Source organism: Lolium perenne, chromosome 7 (assembly GCF_019359855.2).
Source record: "Lolium perenne isolate Kyuss_39 chromosome 7, Kyuss_2.0, whole genome shotgun sequence".
Taxonomy (NCBI): domain Eukaryota; kingdom Viridiplantae; phylum Streptophyta; class Magnoliopsida; order Poales; family Poaceae; genus Lolium; species Lolium perenne.
This window is the reverse complement of record NC_067250.2, coordinates 109,414,524-109,426,527: the sequence shown is the minus strand read 5'-3', so window position 1 is coordinate 109,426,527 and position 12,004 is coordinate 109,414,524.

The following is a 12,004-nucleotide window of genomic DNA, read 5'->3' as shown; positions in this document are numbered from 1 at the left end:
TTTGCACACATGTATTTGTGCACTTCAAAGAAAATTCAAAAATTCCTTATACCATTCATGACAATATAGGCAGGGGGTCACCCCATTTCAAAAAAAAAAATCATGACAATATAGATAGTCAATTTAATTGGGAACATACGTTTTAGTTTACATGTGCATGCAATACCCTGGGTCCATTAATGTCAGTAGACACGTATTTTGTACTAACCTTATTTTGGACATATGCATGCCAGGTGCCATTTGATATGAATATATACATTGCACGATTTACTTTTAATGAGTTAGACCGTAAAAGCCTCCAAGAAAATAAAAAGGGAAATATGAAGGGTGGTCCATATAGTTATCCCAACCATCAAATAAATTAAATAATAATAAACCACTAACCCCAATATTAACTGATTTTTATAATGATAAATTAAAGAAATCGTTTCCTTAAGTCATTGTGGAAGAAAGGTTTATCTTCATTCCCATTCACTTCTCACTTTGCAGGATCATATAATTTATGATTAGTTCAAAATCATATCTAATTTCTTGTGAGGTGAATATATGTGTTTGTAGCTCTTATTTGGTCACCATTATGTCTACCATGATATATTCATAATGATAATTGAACCATGAGACTTTACCTATTATAAAGAAACAAATGTCCATATTTTTGTACTGTTTATAAATAATACTAGAAATGTGATATTGATGAATCTAAATGTGTTGATTGAATTTTAAAAAGTGCGCTCAACGGTATTGATATTGTATGGAGATTCCAATTTTTTACTCATGTTGTACGGATATTGTCGTATTTCTAATAGGAACCAATTACAACCCGCAGCAATCTAGCTACCATGTTCTTAATTGAACATTTTCCCCGCTCACATGTTGGCTAGTTACAGTAATTAAGAAAACATCACAAGATCCTCGTGTCGGGACAAGACACGCCACTAGGATAGTATTGCCGCCATCTGATCGGAACCCCATCCCGATTTCTGTATGGCAAAAACAAATCCTGTTTGGCTGTGCACGTCTGCCTCATTCTCTGATACTGGCGGTGACATGGTAGTTACTTTATCTATACTATATTTTTTTGTGTCATCTACAATATTTTTTTGTCTCATTATACGAACTGATGAATCTTAGTTCGAAATGTTATAGCAGAGTCATAAAAATAGTAATATCTAACCATTCACCATATTTAGCACATGCATATGTTTCATCTGTATGCTACTAATCATGTTGGCGCACTTTGAGAGGTGGAGTATGTGTTCTTCAAATTTAACTGCATAATAAAACCACTTCTTAGCTGTGAACAAGTGAATAAGAACAAGTGAATAAAGCTACTACACAAGAGGTATCCTCCAATGAAAGTATAACTTGGCAGAGACAATAAAATTAAGGGCTCCAAGTGAAAATAAAAGGTATCCAATAAAACTGCCCCCTTGATGTTTAAGTATCAATCATATTAAGTAGAAACTTCTAGTGATTTATAAACAATCGACATGGTTTAAGGCTTAAAATGTATGGAACGGAACTCTTCCTATGCCATGCCAATCAAACTACATAAGACTTATTGATCTCACACAAATAAGCAATTAAAACTTACAATTCTGAAATGAGAACTGTTTTCCTATTGTTATTGCGCAAAAGTATATTCTAGATTTAGATAGGCAAATAAAAGGTATCCAATGAAACAATGCCTACATTTGACCAGTCAAATATACTAAAGGCCTAAATGATCTAACAATAATTGAAAATTAAATCTAAGCTTGGCATTTCTCAATAAAAAAGGGTTGTGTTATGAAAAAAATAATAAATGTGAGCAATAAATAGAAGGAAGAGGATAACTTTCGACTTGCAACCTGCTGTGTGTGTGTAAGTTGGGTGGCTTGGGAGTCCAATTCCTCTATAAATAACACACCTGGTCAGTCCCAATCACCATCCATTCCTACTATTCCGCATCGCCCCTCCTCTCCTCACTTCCTCCTCACTAGCTTGAGTCCCCGCTTCAGGAATCCATGACGGCTGCGATGAAGCTCGGCACCCTTTGTTATGAAGCCAGGATGTTCGGCATGGTGAGGGCTTTACTATTTTATTGCCATCTATGCGGAGTTTTAGTTTCTCCTTAGGTGATGAGTAACTTGATAGTGTTGGAGAATTTGATGTTTTTTGCTTTGCTTTTATTTTTCTGGGTTAGGGTTTGTTGGACGAGCAGTTCCAGCAGCAGCTTCTGCTCCAGGATGGGAGCAAACAGAACTTCGTTGCCGAGATCGTCACCCTCTTCTGCCAGGAAGGCGAGCTCGCCAAGCAGTTGTAAGTGTGCTTTCCCTGCTGGCTCGCTTGCCATGTTCTATGTAATCAGCTGTTTGATTCTTTGCTTGGAGATTGGTTGTTGTGTGTGTGCAGGGACAAGCCATGCGTGAACTTCGACGAGGTGGCTGATTTTGTGCATAAGCTTGAGGGGAGCAGTGCATGGTGAGACTCTTTTATTTGTCTTTTATGGCATGTACTAGCATATGTGTTTCTGCAATAGGCATAGGAGTGATGGTTGTTGTCAGTGGCACAAATCGTGTATTATATCCCCATATATTTTTCTTGACCATGCATCCTCATAGATTCGAAGGAGGTACAATCTTTGTGTGGTGTAAGGTCATCTTGGGCGATACTTATCACCGTTTTGATCATCATAGTGTTTTATGAAGTAGATCCAGCAAACTCTATCCATTTCACATATTGTTGCATTACGACTGACACTTCTGATCCATATTTGGGGGGATGAGGTCGGTTTGTCCCTTTAGTGATTAATCATGCACGTCTCCCTTCCATACACATCAGTGGCATCTTCCAGGCAATCTGGGGAGAAGTTGAGATCTGTTTAGGCCTTTGTACCGTTGATCTGACAAATTATTTGTCCTTTTACTGTTTATGATTTAAATATGACCAATCATTTTTTCATTGTACTGTTTTATGATTTAGATCTGACAAACGTTTGGCTGTTGTAATCCGGCAAATCATTTAGTCATTTTACCATTTCATAATTTAGATACGACAAATCATTTTTGTTGTACTGTTTTATTACTTATCCGATAATTCATTTGGTTGTTGTAGATAGGAAGAAACCGTTTAGCTATTTTATTATTCTATGGTTGAGATCCTACAAACCATTGAGCCATTGTGCTGCCGGATTTGCTACCCGCATAGCTAGCTATGCAGCCCCTTTTGGCCATCCGATATAGTGAGCAAAAAAATGAAGGGATCAAGATTCCCATAGCTGGCAAGGGATCAACTTAACGCCTGCTACCTCCCTGTTTGGAGACGTTAGAATGCTCAAGTGCTTCTAGCTGTAATTGCAATATGAACGGTAATATAGAAGATAGTTCCTAATCCTACATACGACAGTTCGTTCAAAAGCAAATACATTGTGGTACATTTTCTCTTGTACTAATGTAATTGCAACATCAATGGTAATACACTCGAAACTTCGTTTAAGATTACAGACATGCATGTTCCATAAAGAGCTGGCGCTTGCATTCCATTCACGGTGGTGCGGCGGCGTCTTGAACCGTTAAGCATTTTGCTCCCTCCTGGTTCGACCAACGGAATGAACATGATACTTAACATGTGTAACAACCATTGAAACTGCAGCTGAACCTACAGTTATGCTGGACGGTTCCATTTGACTTTTCAATCTGCTTACTCTTTCCTTGTCCGTTCAGCTGCAAAAATGGTGAACCATGCGTGTGGTTCATGCAAAACTGCATGTGCCATGGACCATGAGATCAACAAAAAAGCATAGCACAGCGGAGTACTACGAATTACTCGGCATATCTGTTTAAAATAGCCGGCTATATAGCCTTTCGCGAGGCCTGCGGCTATAGCTAGAGGCTTTAGAGCCTAAAATAGAAATAGCCGCTAATAGCTCGGCTAAAGCTATTTAGCCTTAGTTTAGCCGTACAGCCGCTAACTTCCCGCTCAATGGTTCCAAAATTTTGGACCAAAAATTTCAGTCGACCAGCCCATTTGCTTGACGAAATAGCCACCAAGCCGAGCGGCAGCATAACTATGTCCTAAACTACGTAATGATGTTGTAATATTTAGACAAAACTATATATTTAACTATGTGTGAACTATTATGTGTATCTTGTATGTGAAGATGTTATTATGTTATTAATTTGTGAATTATTGATATATATGATTATTTGTTGGCTAATTTTTTTCATTATTTAGCAAATCGGCTATATGGTTATAGCCCGCTATAGCCCGGCTATAGCCTTTCATAGTTTCAAAAAAAAATCGCGGCTATCGGCTATAGCCGGCTATTTTAACTAGAGCTCGGCATACACATTGTTATGGTTTCAGTCCGATGGATGAGCTGCCTGGCATGATTTTGTGCAATATCAGCGGACGAGGCCTTCCTATGTGCCAGCCCCTGCCGCCGATTGTAGTCTCGCGATCGTCGACGAAGATCTTCTAGCGCGACGCACATACACACGAACCTCTATTGCGCCGCGATTTGCACGTATGCTCGATTCAGCTAGCACCTAATTAAGCAGCTATACAAGCACCTCGTTCGATTTCAGCTAGTTTTACCTGTATGCACGTACCAAGGTAGCTAGTACGTACTAGTCGATTGATCGATTCTGTAGTAGCGCTGAAACAACTCACGCGTACACAAAAGCAATTGGATCGTCACAGGTGTGTATCGCACCAGTTATTAACTTGTATTTATTTCACGATCTTACAACCTATATCTATTACATAGGTATAAACACTAGACAAAACATCGGGAGGTGGCGTTTTAGCTCATAGGAACAAATACTCCCATTATATAAAATAATTAAAAAGTAATTTTAAAAATGTCAAAAAATTCTGACATAAATTTTTTGGTGTACATCGTGACATTCTATGTTAGTGCACAAATTTTCATGGAGAAACAACATTTTATGTGGCGTGTACAAAAAAGACAAAAAATTGTATAGTCGTGTTATAACATCAAAATTTGTCTTTTTTACAGGAGCCACAATTTTTTCTAGTTTTTTTTTAAAAACTTGTGTACGAATATAAAATATGTAGATGTACATGAAAATTTTTACTTTAGAATTTTTTGACACTTCAAAATGTTGATTCACACAACGAAAGCAAATGCTTCTATGAGCCAAAGTGAATATCCCAAAATATCCAACAACGATACGAGTAGCACTACTAGCTGGCTCGTGGAACATCTGCAGGTGTGCCCGGCTGTTCCCGCGAGATGAGTGCTTCTCTAACCTGGATTCCAGCTTCAAGCTCGATAACGAGTGCTTCGTCGGGCATGCCAACACCGATGGGAGGCATGGGAGGCAGGCCAGCTTCAAGCTTGATGGTGGACACTGAATTGTGCACGCTTGTGCCAGAGAATTGTGCGCCTGCTCAAACCTCGATGTTGAGTATTTGGTGGGTATGCCGGCGCCGACAACAACGAGAGGAGCACCGACCTCAAGCTTGATGACGGGCACTGCGGCATACATGTCCATGCCCCTGGATGGAGTCGCTAGTGGATCGTTAACCAATGTGCGTTCATTCGCAAGCGGTGCATCCACGCCAACTTTATGTTGGTCCAGCAGACAGCTAAGTTCTTGCACGGGAGGAAGGAGCCGCGGGTGATGCTCAACCTAGACATAGCTCGGGCGTTTGACTCTGTCTCATGGGGGTTCCTCATGGAGGTCCTTCGCAAGATAGGGTGTGGCCCCAGGTTCCGTGAGCTGGTCTCCATTCTGCTATCCACGGCAAGTACCAGGATGTTGCTCAATGGCGAGCCATGCCTCCCCATCTGGCATAGGAGGGGCCTGAGATAGGGTGACCCCTGTCACCGTCGTTGTTCTTCCTACTGATAAACTCGCTTAATAGGTTTCTGGACAAGGCCATCGAGTTGGGTGTCCTCAGACGGTTGGCTCGGTGTGACCTGGTGACATCGGTGTCGCTATACGCGGACGATGTGGTGATCTTCTGCCACCCAGATGAGTCGGAACTGCACGCTGTTCGCGGCATTCTGGAGCTCTTTGGGAAGGCATCGGGATTGCGCACCAACTTCGCCAAGTGCTCGGTCTCCCCCATTGGATGCTCAGAGGAGGAGGCTGCTGGCGCCGCTGGGCTCATGGAATGCCAGCTGGCGCAGTTCCTGGTGAAGTACTTCGGCATCCCGCTCTCTATCAGGAGGTTGTCGACTGCATCCTTTCAACCCCTGGTAGACCGGTTGGCTCACAAACTCCCTACCTGGCGGGCTTCCATGATGCCCAGGGCAGGGCGTTTGGCGTTGATTCACGCGGTCCGCGCGGCGATCCCTTTGCATCAGCTGATGGTGTTGGGGCTTGACAAGAAGACGCTGAAACATGTGAACAAGATTTTGCGCGGCTTCCTGTGGGCTAGCACGGCAGAGGCCAATGGAGGGCACTGTCATGTCAATTGGTCCAGGGTATGCCGGCCGCTGCGGCTAGGGGGTATGGGTATCCCCGACTTGGTGCGCACTGGACCAGTCTGAGGGTGTGCTGGATCTGGAGGATGCGTACAGACCCACGCGACCATGGCGTGGGCTTGATATGCAGTTCTCAAAGATGGAGCTCGATGTCTTCATGGCCTCCACCACGATGGAGGTTGGCGATGGAGAGTACTCCCTCTTTTGGGAGGACAAATTGTTGGATGGCAGGTCCATCAAGGAGATGGCTCTGAAGGTATACGCGCTGGTACCTAAACACCGCAGGAAGGCGCGTACGGTCCAGGAAGCGCTGATCGATTGAGCATGGATCCCCGACATAGCTGGCGCGCCAAGTGCACTCGCACTCTGGCAGTACGTACAACTATGGGGTAGGGTACGTGATGTGCAACTTTCGGGGGAGCATGATAGGATGGTGTGGCACTTGATGACAGATGGCCGATACAGTGCTCGTTCCTGCTATGACAACCACTTCCAGGGGGCCATCACTTCAGGATCGTGGAGGCTGAACTGGAAATCCTGGGCGCCGCCAAGGGTGAAGTTCTTCATCTGGTAATGACCCACAAGTATAGGGGGTGTATCGTAGTATTTTCGATAAATAAGAGTGTCGAACCCAACGAGGAGCAGAAGGTGTTGACAAGCAGTTTCGATGAAGGATTCACTGTAAATGCTCACAGACAAGTATTCAGAGGGTTTTGATATAGCAGATAAATAAAATACAAGTAAGTAAAATGCGAGAGTAATAATTGCAGCGAGTGGCCCTATCCTTTTTAGCACAAAGGACAAGCCGGTTTGTTTACTTATGATGACCAAACGTTCTTGAGGACACACGGGGATTTAGTCTAGTGCTTCCTCTTCATATAGTTGATTAATCTTCATTGTTTTGATAAGTGTTGTGTGGGTGAACCTATGCTAATGCACCGCCCTTCCTAGGACTAATACATACTTGTGATTAAACCCCTTGCAAGCATCCGCAAATACAAGAAAGTAATTAAGATAAATCTAACCACCGCCTTAAACTCTGAGATCCTGCTATCCCTCATGCATCGATATACCAACGGGGGTTCAGGTTGCTGTCACTCCGGCAACCCCACAATTAGCAAACGAATACAAGATGCATTCCCCTAGGCCCATAAAGGTGAAGTATCATGTAGTCGACGTTCACATGACACCACTAGAAGAATAACACCACAACTTAAATATCAAACCATTAAATATTACTCAACATAGTTTACTACTAACATTTAGACTTCACCCATGTCCTCAAGAACTAAACGAACTACTCACAAGACATCATATGGAACATGATCAGAGGTGATATGATGATGAATAACAATCTGAACATAAACCTTGGTTCAATGGTTTCACTCAATAGCATCAATAACAAGGAGTAATCAACACAGGGAGAGTTTCCCCTATGAAATAATCAAGATTCAACCCTAGATGTTACAGTGGAGACGAGGTGCAGCGGTGGAGATGACGGTGTCGGTGGTGGATAGGATGATGATGATGATCCCAATGAAGTCCAGCTTGATGACGGTGACGATGGCGACGATTTCCCCCTCCGGGAGGGAATTTCCCCGGTGGATTTCAGCCTGCCGGAGAGCTCTTTTCTCTCTGGTGTTTTTCCGCCCCACAGAGGCGGCTGTGTCTATTCTCGATCCTCCTCTGCACCTTAGGGTTTCGGGTAGATGAAGTACGCGAAAGGGAGATGGCCGAGGGGGGTTGTGGGCCCCTCCCCACGTGGCGGCGCGCCTGGCCTGGTGGCCACGCCGGCTTATGGGGGGGGCCCATGGTGGCCCTCCTCGGCATCCCCTTTTGGCTGACTCCGTCTTCTGGAAAAATAAGAGCTTCGGTATATTTTCCATCAATTGTTGATCTTCAGAAATATTGTAACCTGACGGTGCTTTTTCCAGCAGAATCCTGACTCCGGTGAGTAATTCTTCAATAATCATGAAACATGCAAAATAGGTGAAATAACATAAGTATCATCTCTAAATATGAAATATATCAATGAATACCAGTAAATTATGATATAAAATAGTGATGCAAATGGACGTATCAACTCCCCCCCAAGCTTAGACCTCGCTTGTCCCCAAGCGAAACTGAACTCAGTAAACAAGACCACATGTTTATGGAGTGAAGAGTCGATAAATGAAATACGGACGAGAAGCATCACATTAATTCACACAAGACATTATAGTGAACAACTTCCTCATATAACTCAACTTGAAACAAGTAGAGGGAAATCACAAATAAAGGTGCATAGGAAATCATAATTGGTGATGGCAAACTTCGTTCTTGCTCAAAGAACAATTAATAGATTGTACTTATCTTTCGAGTAGAGCCTTTATATTAGATCTTATATGGCAGAACTTACGCACTCAATCATGACAATCTCCTCATAATCATTGATAACCTTCAAAGTCATATTCATTCAGATAAAATTTGTACTAAACAAGGAAGAATAAAAGACATGATTAAATAGATCACAATATAAATGGTTGGATCACAACAACTCAATTGCTTGCTTAAGATAGAGGGAAATAGGTTTACTGACTCAACATAAAGTAAAGATAGGCCCTTCGCAGAGGGAAGCAGAGATTAAATCATGTGCTAGAGCTTTTTAAGTTTTGAAATCATATAGAGGGCATAAAAGTATAGTTTTGAGAGGTGTTTGTTGTTGTCAACGAATAGTAGTGGGCACTCTAACCCCCCTTGTCAAACAGACTTTCAAAGAGCGGCTCCCATAAAGGACGTTATCTCTACCAGCAAGGTAGATCATCCCTTTTCTCTTTTGTTTACACATGTACTTTAGTTTTATTTATGGATGACACTCCTCCCAACCTTTGCTTACACAAGCCATGGCTAACAGAATCCTCGGGTGCATTCCAACATTTCACATACCATGGAGGAGTGTCTATTGCAAAATTAAGTTGCTTACTGATGAATCAGGGCAAAACATCTGAAGAGAATTATTAATGAAAGTTAATTAATTTGGGCTGGGAACCCCGTTGCCAGCTCTTTTTGCAAAATTAATTGATAAGCGGATGTGCCACTAGTCCATTGGTGAAAGTCTGTCCAACAATATTTGAAAGATAAAACACCACATACTTCCTCATGAGCTATAAAACATTGACACAAATAAGAGATACTAACTTTTTGAATTGTTTAAAGGTAGCACATGAAGTATTTACTTGGAATGGCAGAGAAATACCACACAGTAGGTAGTTATGGTGGACATACATGGCATAGGTTTGGTTTAAGGTTTTGGATGCACGAGAAGCATTCCCTCTCAGTACAAGGCTTTGGCTAGCAAGGTTGTTTGAAGCAAGCATAAGAGTTGAGGGAAACAAACAAATATACATGTGATAGAAACAATCATGCATCTTCCTTGTAAGCACAAACAATTTTAACTTCAGAATACTAAACTCATTAGCTAACAAGAAAGAAAGATAATGAAATAATATATCTACATGTATTTCCCTCTTTTCTACTTAAACCTCAAAGTATTGTTGCTGTTGACCAATGCTAAGTTTGCCAAAACCAAATAGATTTACTTAATGCTCCCAAAGTGATACCAATACTAACAACAAGATCAATCATATAACAGAAATTGCAAACTAAAATAAGGTGTGCAAAATGTAAATTATAAAACTTCTCATTAATATTCCATAACGATAACTCACACCAAGGGATACATAGATAACCAACTAAAATAGAGATACTTCCACACTGCAACCATCTTATATGATAACTTTCCTACTCATGATATGACACTACTTGATAGTAAAAAGGTAAAAGATAGTGATGATGTGCCGCGGCACCCCCCAAGCTTGGAACAAACCAAGGGGGTGCCAATACCAATGATGATTACTCCTTCGGTGGTGATGGTGAAACGACACTGATGGGAGTGAAGAATTGCTCTAGCATTCTGCGAAGTCGGTTGTTCTCCTCTTGAAGTATCTCCACTTCCCTCCTCAGAACACGGTATTGATCACAAAACTCATTGGTAACCCGAAGAGCTTCCTCCACAGCAGGGGAAGAGTCAAGGCTAGAAGCAGGTGGTAAAGGTCCCTGCAAGTTATGAGAAAAAGAACGTCGAGTGTTAACCGATCCCACCAAGATTGGCTTACTCCCCACAGCTTGCCGCTCTCTTTTTATTGATGACATCTTCTCCACTTCCTCCTTGACACTATCATCCATCTCTTTCCGTCTTGTCGCGACCCTTTCCTCTTCCGCCCATCCAACAAAAGTTCCTTGATCTAGATCTTGGAGGAGCTCACGGTTGCGACACATTGCATAATCTTCTGAGGATGAACCTTGCGACTACATCTGAACAGAAATAGGTCGAAACAAAACACGACGAGAAGACGATATACGGACCTCGGAGGATCCGGGGGATTATATAGCAAAAAAATTCACGACAGAAGGAAAGTACCATTTCGAACCAGAGTGGAAGAGGGGCTCCGAGAAGCTGTCCCCATAGGGCGGCGCGGCCAGGGTGGGGCCCGCGCCCCCACGTGGGGACGCGCCCTCGTGCGTCTCTTCTACTCCGATTCGATCTCGTAGTTTTTCATATTTTTAAAAATAGCAAAAACATTGTTCGGAAAGTTAAACATGGACTTTTTATTACCAGAACTGTTACCTATTCGAAGTCGACCTCTGCAGAACTATCAATTTGATCTTTGATGAAAGTTTCCGGAGTCATCACTTGAATAACATCAACATCTTCATTATAAGAATCTCCAGAAATATAATCCTTGAGTCTTTGTCCATTCACCACTTGTGTGGCATCACCTTTCAGAGAACCAATTTTTATTGCCCCTGAACGATACACCTCCACAATGACATATGGTCCTTCCCATTTTGAGAGTAATTTCCCTGCAAAAAATCTGAGACGAGACCGATACAATAGGACTTTATCTCCAACATTAAATTCTCTTTTGATAATTCTTCTATCATGACATTTCTTAACTTTCTCCCTAAAAAGTTTAGCATTTTCATAAGCTTCACTTCTCCACTCATCTAAAGAACTCAATTGTAGCAACCTTTTCTTACCGGCAAGTTTAGGATCTTTATTAAGTTCTGTTACAGCCCAATAAGCTTTGTGCTCTAGTTCTAAAGGTAAATGACAAGCTTTTCCATAAACCATTTTATAAGGAGACATACCCATAGGATTTTTGTAAGCAGTTCTATAAGCCCATAGTGCTTCCTTCAACTTACTAGCCCAATTTTTCCTAGATTTATTAACAGTCTTTTGCAAGATAGATTTAATTTCTCTATTTGATAATTCTACTTGTCCACTAGTTTGAGGATGATAAGCGGAAGCAATCCTATGATTAATACCATATTTAGCAAGAGTTTTTCTAAAACCACCATGAATAAAATGAGAACCTCCATCAGTCATAAGATATCTAGGTACTCCAAATCTAGGAAAAATAACATCTAAAAGCATTCTTAAAGAGGTCTCACCATCAGCACTTTTTGTGGGTATGGCTTCCACCCATTTAGTAACATAATCAACAGCAACAAGTATATGAGTGT